This window comes from Oryctolagus cuniculus, chromosome 16 (assembly GCF_051225735.1).
Source record: "Oryctolagus cuniculus isolate XC-2025 breed Fujian yellow rabbit chromosome 16, ASM5122573v1, whole genome shotgun sequence".
Taxonomy (NCBI): domain Eukaryota; kingdom Metazoa; phylum Chordata; class Mammalia; order Lagomorpha; family Leporidae; genus Oryctolagus; species Oryctolagus cuniculus.
In genome coordinates this window covers 58,016,211-58,025,076 of record NC_142882.1, presented here as the reverse complement: position 1 = coordinate 58,025,076, position 8,866 = coordinate 58,016,211, and the positions used below count along the sequence as shown (strand labels likewise).

The 8,866-nt window shown below is 49.3% G+C and overlaps 1 long non-coding RNA gene across 1 annotated transcript; it reads right to left on the bottom strand.

Annotated features, from left to right (window-relative positions):
• Nucleotides 1-470: 470 nt before the first annotated feature.
• Nucleotides 471-4,986, bottom strand: LOC138845806 (uncharacterized). Its single transcript, XR_011382970.1, has 2 exons — nt 4,884-4,986; nt 471-3,927 (listed from the first exon to the last, which is right to left on the bottom strand). It is a non-coding gene; the product is annotated as an uncharacterized LOC138845806 (long non-coding RNA).
• Between the last annotated feature and the right edge of the window lie 3,880 nt (nt 4,987-8,866).

Genomic DNA, 8,866 nt, shown 5'->3' with positions numbered 1-8,866 from the left:
ACTGCACCCCACTCCTAAGAGCCTGGTTTAATTGATCCAGGGTGGAACACGGGCAATGGAAGCTCTACAGGGAATTCTTATGAGTCAATACTCACAGACTAACACAGCACTCAGCACCATAGCCTCATTCAGTCCTTCCAAGAATCAGGAAACACACCTGGACTTGTATCCCTGTGGGTTCTGGTGTAACTCAGGTTGAACAATGTACTCCTGCAAGCAGCTAAATCCCTGTAAAACTGCACAAACAGTCTTAATTATCTCACAGACCCCCAGAAATTGCTGCCATATGTGACAATATTATCCTTTGGGGAAAATAGGGAAATAAGGTGTTTTTAATTTGGCTGCTACTGTCCATTCCTGGATGGTATTTGCTAGCTCAGCTAATTCCCCTTTGGTTATTGGAAAATGGAGAAAATATAGATGTCACAAGAGAGATCTTCAGAAAGTCCACAGAAAATGCAAATTGTATATATATTTTTAAAAACTCTGCATGGATTTTAATTTTTCTGTACAAAAATATACTTATTCTAATCTGCTCTAATGAGTCTGAACAGGGCATCAAGTTTGGGACATTAGCAGGATAAGACATCAATTTGAAAACAGCCCTTGGAGACTGGCACTGTGGCACAGCAGGTAAAGCCACTGCCTGCAGAGCTGCCTTCTCATATGGGCACCGGTTCAAGTCCCAGCTGCTCCACTTCCAATCCAGCTCTCTGCTGTGGCCTGGGAAAACAGTAGAAGATGGCCATGAAGAAGCTCCAGGCTTCAGATCAGATCAGTGCACCTCCGGCTGTTGCAGCCATCTGAGTGAACCAGCAGATGGGAGACCTCTCTCTGTCTCTAACTCTTCCTTTCAAATCAATAGATTCATCTTTAAAAAAAAGAAAAGAAAAGAAAAGAGCCCTTGTTAAAGTATCATGAATTTTGATGAAATGAAAGCAAAAACAAACATCAGCCTGATGGGGAAAGCTGGATGGAAAAATGGTGACGTCTTTGATGCTTACTGAAAATTTTATAAAGACAATAGCCCGGAGAGATCTGCAATTTACAAACGGGACAGCGCATTTTAAGAAGGGATGAGATGTTGAAGACGAAGCCCACAGTGGCCGACCATCCATATCAATTCGTGAGGAAAATATTAATCTTGTTTACGTCCTCTCTGAAGAAGTCTGACAATTAACATCAGAAATTACAGCACCATACCACAGACGTCTCCATTATTTCAGCTTACATAACACTGACTGAAAAACAAACGCAGAACAAATTTTCTGCTTGAACTGTTGCACCCAGATCAGATGCAGATAGGAGCAGAGCTTTCTCTGGAAACTTTAAATTAATGAGGTCAATACCCTGAAGTGTTTCTTTGAAGAACTGGAAAAATGAAACATGGGCAGTATGAGCCTGAAGACAAAGCACGATCCAAGCAGTGGCTACCGAGAGATGGACGTGGTCCAGCCACAGGCAACATGGACTGCTCAGGAGCAAAGGTCACAGCAACAGTCTGTTTTCCAGAGGCATTTTTGCCTTGTTGACTCTGGAGAGGCAAAGAACAATAACTTCTGCTTGTTATGGGTGGATTTGGAGAAAGCTAACCTGCTTCAGCAGAAAGCACTCGGGAAACCTTCCCCATCACAACAATGCTCCTGCTCCCACCTCTCAGCAAACAAGGGGGATTTCATTAGAGTGTTGGTGGCAATCCAGTGGACATTCACCACAAACCTCTGACTTATTTTGTTTCCAAATAAGAAATATCTTTATATCTTTAATCCCACTTTCCTGGGAATGTTTTAAGGCCCTTTTGCACATTTACTACATAATTAATTGTTCTAATAGAAGTGCCCATGCCTATCCTATTAATATTGAGGATTGTTTCCGGGAAAAAAATTCCACAGATATATCTTAAGTCCAAGCTGTGAACTGATGTGGCTTCAGAGATGTTTCCTCATGACCGAAGCTGACTTTGAGGATTATACCATTTCAAGGGGGTCCAGCAAGGGTCTGGGGTTTGAGAGAGTTAAGTGCTATCTGTCCTTCAGTTTCTCAAAACTAAAATAGAACACGTTTGTGATCAATTGTTAAGGAATCAGGAATTTCTAGCATCACCACTTTTTTATTTATCCTTACATTTAATGTTATTTTTTCACTTACTTGAGAAGCAGAAACATACATACAGAGAGAGAGAGAGGGAGAAAGAGAGATCTCCCATCCACTCGTTCATTCCCCAAATGCCCACAAAGCTAGAGCTGGGCTAGACTGAAGGCAGGAGTCCAGAACTCAATCCAGGTCTCCCACATGGATGACAGGAACCCAAGTACTTGAGCCAACAACTGCTGCTTCCTAGGGCGCACATTAGCCAAAAGCTGGAATCAAAAGTGGAGCTGGGACTCTGACCCAGGCCTTCTGATATGGCATGTGGGTGTCCCAAGCCACATCTTAGTAACTATGCTGAATTCCTACATTACTTTTTTTTTATAAACTTATCTTTTAATTCAATTTTCCACAAACTTCCAAAATTATTTACTTAAAACATTTTTATTTGAAAGACAGAGGCATTTTCTATCCTGCTGTTTCATGTCCCGAATGTCCCCAGTATCCAGGGCTGAGCAGGGCTGAAGCCAGGAGCCCGGGGCTAAATCCCACATGAGTGGCAGGGATGCAGGTAGTTGGGCAGTTATCCCCTGCCTCCCAGGGTGCACATTAACAGGAACACGGAATCAGAAATGGAGCTGGGACTTGAACCCAGGTACTCTGATAAGGGATGTGGACACTTCACAGCTTCTTTAATCACTGAGCCAAACACCTACCCCTTGGTTCTCTATTTCATTCCAGAATGTAGTATGGGATTGGGGTGCCGTGGGTGGGTATGCACATGTGCACCTGCTTGCATTTTTTCTTTGCGTGAAAAAGAGAGGGGAAAGTATCTGAGGAAAGAGAAGGGGGAAGGAATCCCAGGCTGAAGCAGCAGCTCACAACTATTACTTGGCCTCTCTCATTCAGATAAACCCCAACCTCAGACCTCTCCCAGGGCTGCTAATTGACCAGGGGACTGCCAGGGAGCTGTGGTGCAGTGCATTAAGCCGTCACCTGGGACACCTGCATCCCACATGGGTGTGCTGATGCCAGTCCCAGCTGCTCTGCTTCCAACCCAGCTTCCTGCTACTGTGCCTGGGAAGACAGCAGAGGATGGCCCAAGTAATTAGGTTCCTACCACTTTTGCGGGAGACCTGAGTGGAGTTCCAGGCTCCTGGCTTCAGCCTGACCCAGCCCAGATTGTTGTCAGTATTTGGGAAGTGAGCCAGTGGACGGCAACTGCCCCCTTCCCGCCTCAGTGTGTGTGTCCCTTCCAGGCCAACTGTAACTAGCAAAATATGTTTCTGCAAAAACTTTTGTACCACATTCATGCAGATAGATAGTTGGCAACACAATGAGAGAGGCACAGGGACATGCAAGCAGGAAAGCAGGAGATAAAACAGCTTTGAGGCCGGCACCATGGCTCATTTGGTTAATCCTCCGCCTGCAGCGCTGGCACCCCAGGTTCTAGTCCCAGTCGGGGCACTGGATTCTGTCCTGATCACTCCTCTTCCAGTCCAGCCCTCTGCTGTGCCCTGGAAGTCAGTGGAGGATGGCCCAGGTCCTTGGGCCCTGCAACCGCATGGGAGACCAGGAGGAAGCACCTGGCTCCTGGCTTCGGATCAGTGCAGCACGCCGACCGTAGCGGCCATTTGGGGGGTAGACCAACAGAAGGAAGACTTTTCTCTCTGTCTCTCTCACTGTCTAAACCTGCCTGTCAAAATAAATGAATGAATGAATAAATGAATAAATAAATAAATAAAAGAGCTTTGAAGGCTGCTTCCAGGAAGAACACATGGCCGGTGGGTTGACAGGAAGGCAGCCATCTTCCAGGACTGAAAGGTTCTTATGCTGCCCCTGCCAGAAACATAAACAAGCAGCTCAGTCTGACAGCACAGTGGCCGTTCTGTCTTATGGGGCTGTGTCTTAGCATGGCTGCCTTGCAGGGCGTGCAGTAGACACCAGGCTGCCTGCCCACAGCCCAAGAGCATCTGCATGGAACACGCGGCCCGGGTTGGCTGCCCCTGCACCCTTGGCATGCTCCCCCTCCACCCCGCCCGTGCGCCACCCAGGGTGCAGGCAGGTGGCAGGGCCTTGGCAGCACCTCTCTGGCGTTCGCTTGCTTTCCCACTGCCCACACGTCATCCTAGCCCACGTGTCCGTGAGTGCTAGGCTGCTGTCACCATTCAGTGCTCGTCATCCCGAGGGGCAGCGCTGACTGCAAGCCGACAGCGAGCACCTCTGTGGCAGGTGAACTGGAGGCTTGGAGCCGAGAGGGTGTGATGAAAAGACCTCCCTCCCTTCTCTCCCCGTGACAGAGCACTGGCCCTGCTGAGCCCATCTCCCTGGGAAATCGCCTTTGTGACTACATGACACCCAGGAAGGAATAACAGCATGTTTCCCCAAGTAGCCTCTTTGTGGATAGTACGTCAGGCGAGAGGACGAGGGCTGCAGGGAAACTGCAGCTGACATGGCCAAAGCCGCCTTCCCATCAACGAAGCCGTGCAGGATCCTGGGGCGGGGGGCGGGGAGGGGGCAGCTGCCACAGGCTGTGAGGGAGGGGCTGCCGGTGACTCAGACACAGCGCTTGCTAACCAGCAAGCTCCGTAAGAAGGTGACAGGAAGGCAAGCGGAAAGGGAATGACTAATAAGGAAGTCATGGTGACGCGTGGGAGAGGGAGCCAGCCTGTTATTAGGACTGATGAGAGCAGAGGTGCTGCGGCCCTCGAGCCCTGACGAGCCCCACCGCAAGCCTCGCGCAGAGGGATCTGCGTCAGCGGTGAGCCTGGTGCTTCGGACAGGTGCATACTTACCCTGCCAGGGCCTAAGCTGAAGAGGCCTGACCCACCAGAGAGCTTGCAGACGGCGGCATGGAGACTGCGATGGAGGACTCTCTCGTAAGGAGAACGGAGCAACCTGGCGGAAAATGTAGGCAAGGAGAGGCGAAAGCTATGGCACTCTACCTCCCTGCTGGAGGTATAGGAGTCCCTCCTCATTCATGGTTTCACTTCCCAGCGTTCCAGTGACTCACCGTCAACTCAGTCTGAAGACGTCAGTGTTTGTCCTGGGGCCAGCGTCATGGTGCAGTGGGTTAAGCCACCACCTACAGTGCTGGTTTGAGCCCCAGCTGCTCCAGTTTCAACCCAGCTCCCTGCAAATGCGCCTGGGAGGGCAGTGGAGGATGGCCCAGGTTCTTGGGCCTCTGCTACCTGGATGGAGCTCCTGGCCCAGCCCCAGCTGTTGCAGCCATCTGGGGAGTGAACCAGAGGATGGAAGGTCTCTATCACTCTGCCTTCCAAATAAGTAATATAAATCTTTCTTAAAAAGATTTATTATTTGAAAATAAATCTTTTTAAGAAAGATTTATTTATTTGAAAATAAATCTTAAAAAATATTTGTCTTGACTCAAGAGAAAGACTACATTCACAAAACTTCTATTAGAGTATATTGCTATAATTATTCTATTTTATTACAAGTTACAGCTTTAATCCCTTACTGTGCTTCATTTATAAGTTATACTTTATCATAGGTATGACTGTATAGGAAATAATTTGGTATACACAGGGTCCAGTACAATCCGTGGTTTCAGGAATCCACGGGGGGTCTTGGAATGTTTCACCCATGAATAAGAGGGGACCGACCATATTTTCATTGTGAATATGCTTTCCTAGCCTTGCCCACACATATACATTTTTATAAAATGTTCAGTGTGCCTAGAATTCCACACTTCTGTTATCATCTGTTCTTACATCAGAAACATTTCTCAAAGTCCTTGCTCTTATCACTGATCATGGCTATATAATATCCCACTGAATGCAGATGGTGTAATTTATTGAATTAGAAACTCTGTAAGATTACTTTCTCTCTTGAGGTGCGGTTGTATACACTAACTGTACAAATTTTAAGTGTGAGATCTGGTATGTCTGACAGGTGTATGGGCTTGTGAAATGCCACTGTAGCCAAGAGGAAGACGCAGGGACCAGTGTCACGGGGCGGTGAGTTAAGCCACGGTTTGCAACACCTATATGCCATACTGGAGTGCCAGTTTGAGTTCTGGCTGCTCCGCCTCCAGTTCAGCTCCCTGCTACTGAGCCTGGGAAGGCAGCAGAGCATGGCCCAAGTGCTTGGAGCCCTGCTACCCATGTGGGAGTGGTTGGAGTTCCTGGTTTTTGACTTCAAGCCTGACCAAGCCCTGGTATTGAGGCCACGTGGGAAATAAACTCGTAGACAGAAGACATCTCTCTGTCTCTCCCTCTCATTCTCTATGTCTTCCAAATGAATAAATAAATCTTAAAAGAAAAAACGAAGAGGATGAACTATCTACAAGTGCCTAAGCTCCCTCTTGCCCTTGGTACCACGCTTTCTCCTCTAGGTCTTTTCTGCTTGGTAGACTGTTATTCTAGTGGCTCCCAGTGTCTTGCCCTTGAATCGCCGCTGCCCTGTGACCCGCTTCAAACAGCAGAATATGGGAAAACGATGCTGAGCTACGCTCCGGCCGCAGCCTTAGGAAGCGCTAGTGGGGGCCGGCGCCATGGCTCACTAGGCTAATACTCCACCTGCAGCACCGGCACTCTGGTTCTAGTCCCTGTTGGGGTGCCAGATTCTGTCCCGGTTGCTCCTCTTCCAGGCCAGCTCTCTGCTGTGGCCCGGGAGTGCAGTGGAGGATGGCCCAAGTGCTTGGGCCCTGCACCTGCGTGGGAGATCCAGAGGAAGCACCTGGCTCCTGGCTTCAGATCAGCGTGGTGCACTGGTCGCAGCGCGCCGGCCACAGCGGCCATTGGGAGGTGACCCAACGGAGGGAAAACCTTTTTCTTGTCTCTCTCTCTCACTAACTCTGCCTGTTAAAAAGAAAAAAGAAAAGAAAAGAAAAGAAAAGAAAAGAAAAGAAAAGAAAAGAAAAGAAAAGAAAAGAAAAGAAAAGAAAAGAAAAGAAAAGAAAGTGCTAGTGGCTTACACTTTCGTGTCCTTGAAATGCTTCCTCCTGGGCCCCAGTCCCTGTACCGTGAGGAAGTTTAAGCAGCTGCACAGAGAAGCCAGCCCAGGCCCCTGGCTAACAGCCTTCGCCGAGTGTGGGCCCAGCGGGCATCCCAGTGCCCAGCCCACATCACATGAAGAGAAGCACTGCCCAGTCAGCCCGCGGGACCCTGAGAAATAACTCACTGCCGTTTAAGCTACGAAGTGTTGGAGGGGTCTGTTACACAATCGTCGGCTTAGCTGGGATTCCACTCTCTGAGTGTCCCTTGAAATAGCGATGGAGAAATGAGCTAGAAGTTTGTTTCACAGCCTCCGCTTACAGCCAGACCTCACGACAAAGCGCTACACTGCTGTCTACCGTTCTTCACCTTGACCCTGTCACCCCTCGAACTCGTTCTCTCTGGGGTCACCAGCAAATTGCTTTTCAGCCCTCGTCTTAATTGACCCATCAGCCATGTTTCTCTCTCTTCACTGCCCACTTCCTTAAATTGCTTGTCTCCCACATGGGTTGAGTAGGACGCACACCAGTTCAGTCCCATTTTAGAGACTCGGAGAAATGGTGGCTTAAACATGGATTTGTACCCCCACTCCACACGAGCACTGGAGTTGGTGCGCTGGCTCAGCTCTGTGATGATGTCAGAGGCCCAGGTGCTTTCTGTCTTGTTGCTCCAACACCCCCAGGCATCCACCTGTCTGCACGGTGCAAGATGGCTCTCCCCACAACTGCCTTCCTAGATGAGAGCATGCACCTTTCCTGCCAGGACTAGCCTGTGTTACACACGCTGTGATCTGAGATTCCATGGGGAAAAGCCCTATGGGGCGTGACTTCCCCTGGTACATCACAGAGCACCCCGGGTAGCCGTCACAGAGATCTGGACGGAAGGCATCACCCACAGCTTCACAGTGAGGAAACGGTTCTCACGCTGGCGGGGTCTCCCGCCAAAGCCACACTTGCAGCAGAGGCCTGAGCACGTGTGTCCCATGAGCCTGCACTGTGTTCCCACCTGGGTGCTCCCAGCTGGGGCTGACAGTGTCTCCTGAAGGGACACTTGGGGTGTCACAAAGGAGTCTGGTGGCAAATCCTCTATCCTTTACTTTTAACCTTTAACCTGCCGGTGTCTTCATATCAGAGTGAGCCTCTTACAGACAATACTCACAGGAGAGTGGACCTTGCTTTTAGATCCACTCGGAAAACCTCTATCTTAATGATTCATTTAGACTATTGCTAATTTAAAGTCATCATTGACAATAGCTGGGTTACTATCTACTATATGTGTTACTATTTTAACCAACTGCCCTGTTTCTATCATTGTGGCTTTAATTGAGCACGATATATGATTTCATTTTCTCGCCTGTCTTAGCATATCAATTATGCTTCTTTTTTTCCCAAACTATTTTAGTGGTTGCCCTACGGCTTGCAATGTATACCCACAACTGATCCAAATTCACTTTTTTTTTTTTTTTGACAGGCAGAGTGGACAGTGAGAGAGAGAGAGAGAGAGAGAGAGAGAGAGAGAAAGGTCTTCCTTTTGCCGTTGATTCACCCTCCAATGCCCACCGCGGCCGGCGCGCTGCGGCCAGTGCACCGCGCAGATCCGATGGCAGGAGCCAGGTGCTTCTCCTGGTCTCCCATGAGGTACAGGGCCCAAGCACTTGGGCCATCCTCCACTGCACTCCCGGGCCACAGCAGAGAGCTGGCCTGGAAGAGGGGCAACCGGGACAGAATCCGGCGCTCCGACCGGCACTAGAACCCAGTGTGCCGGCGCCGCTAGGTGGAGTATTAGCCTAGTGAGCCGCGGCGCCGACCCCAAATCCACTTTCA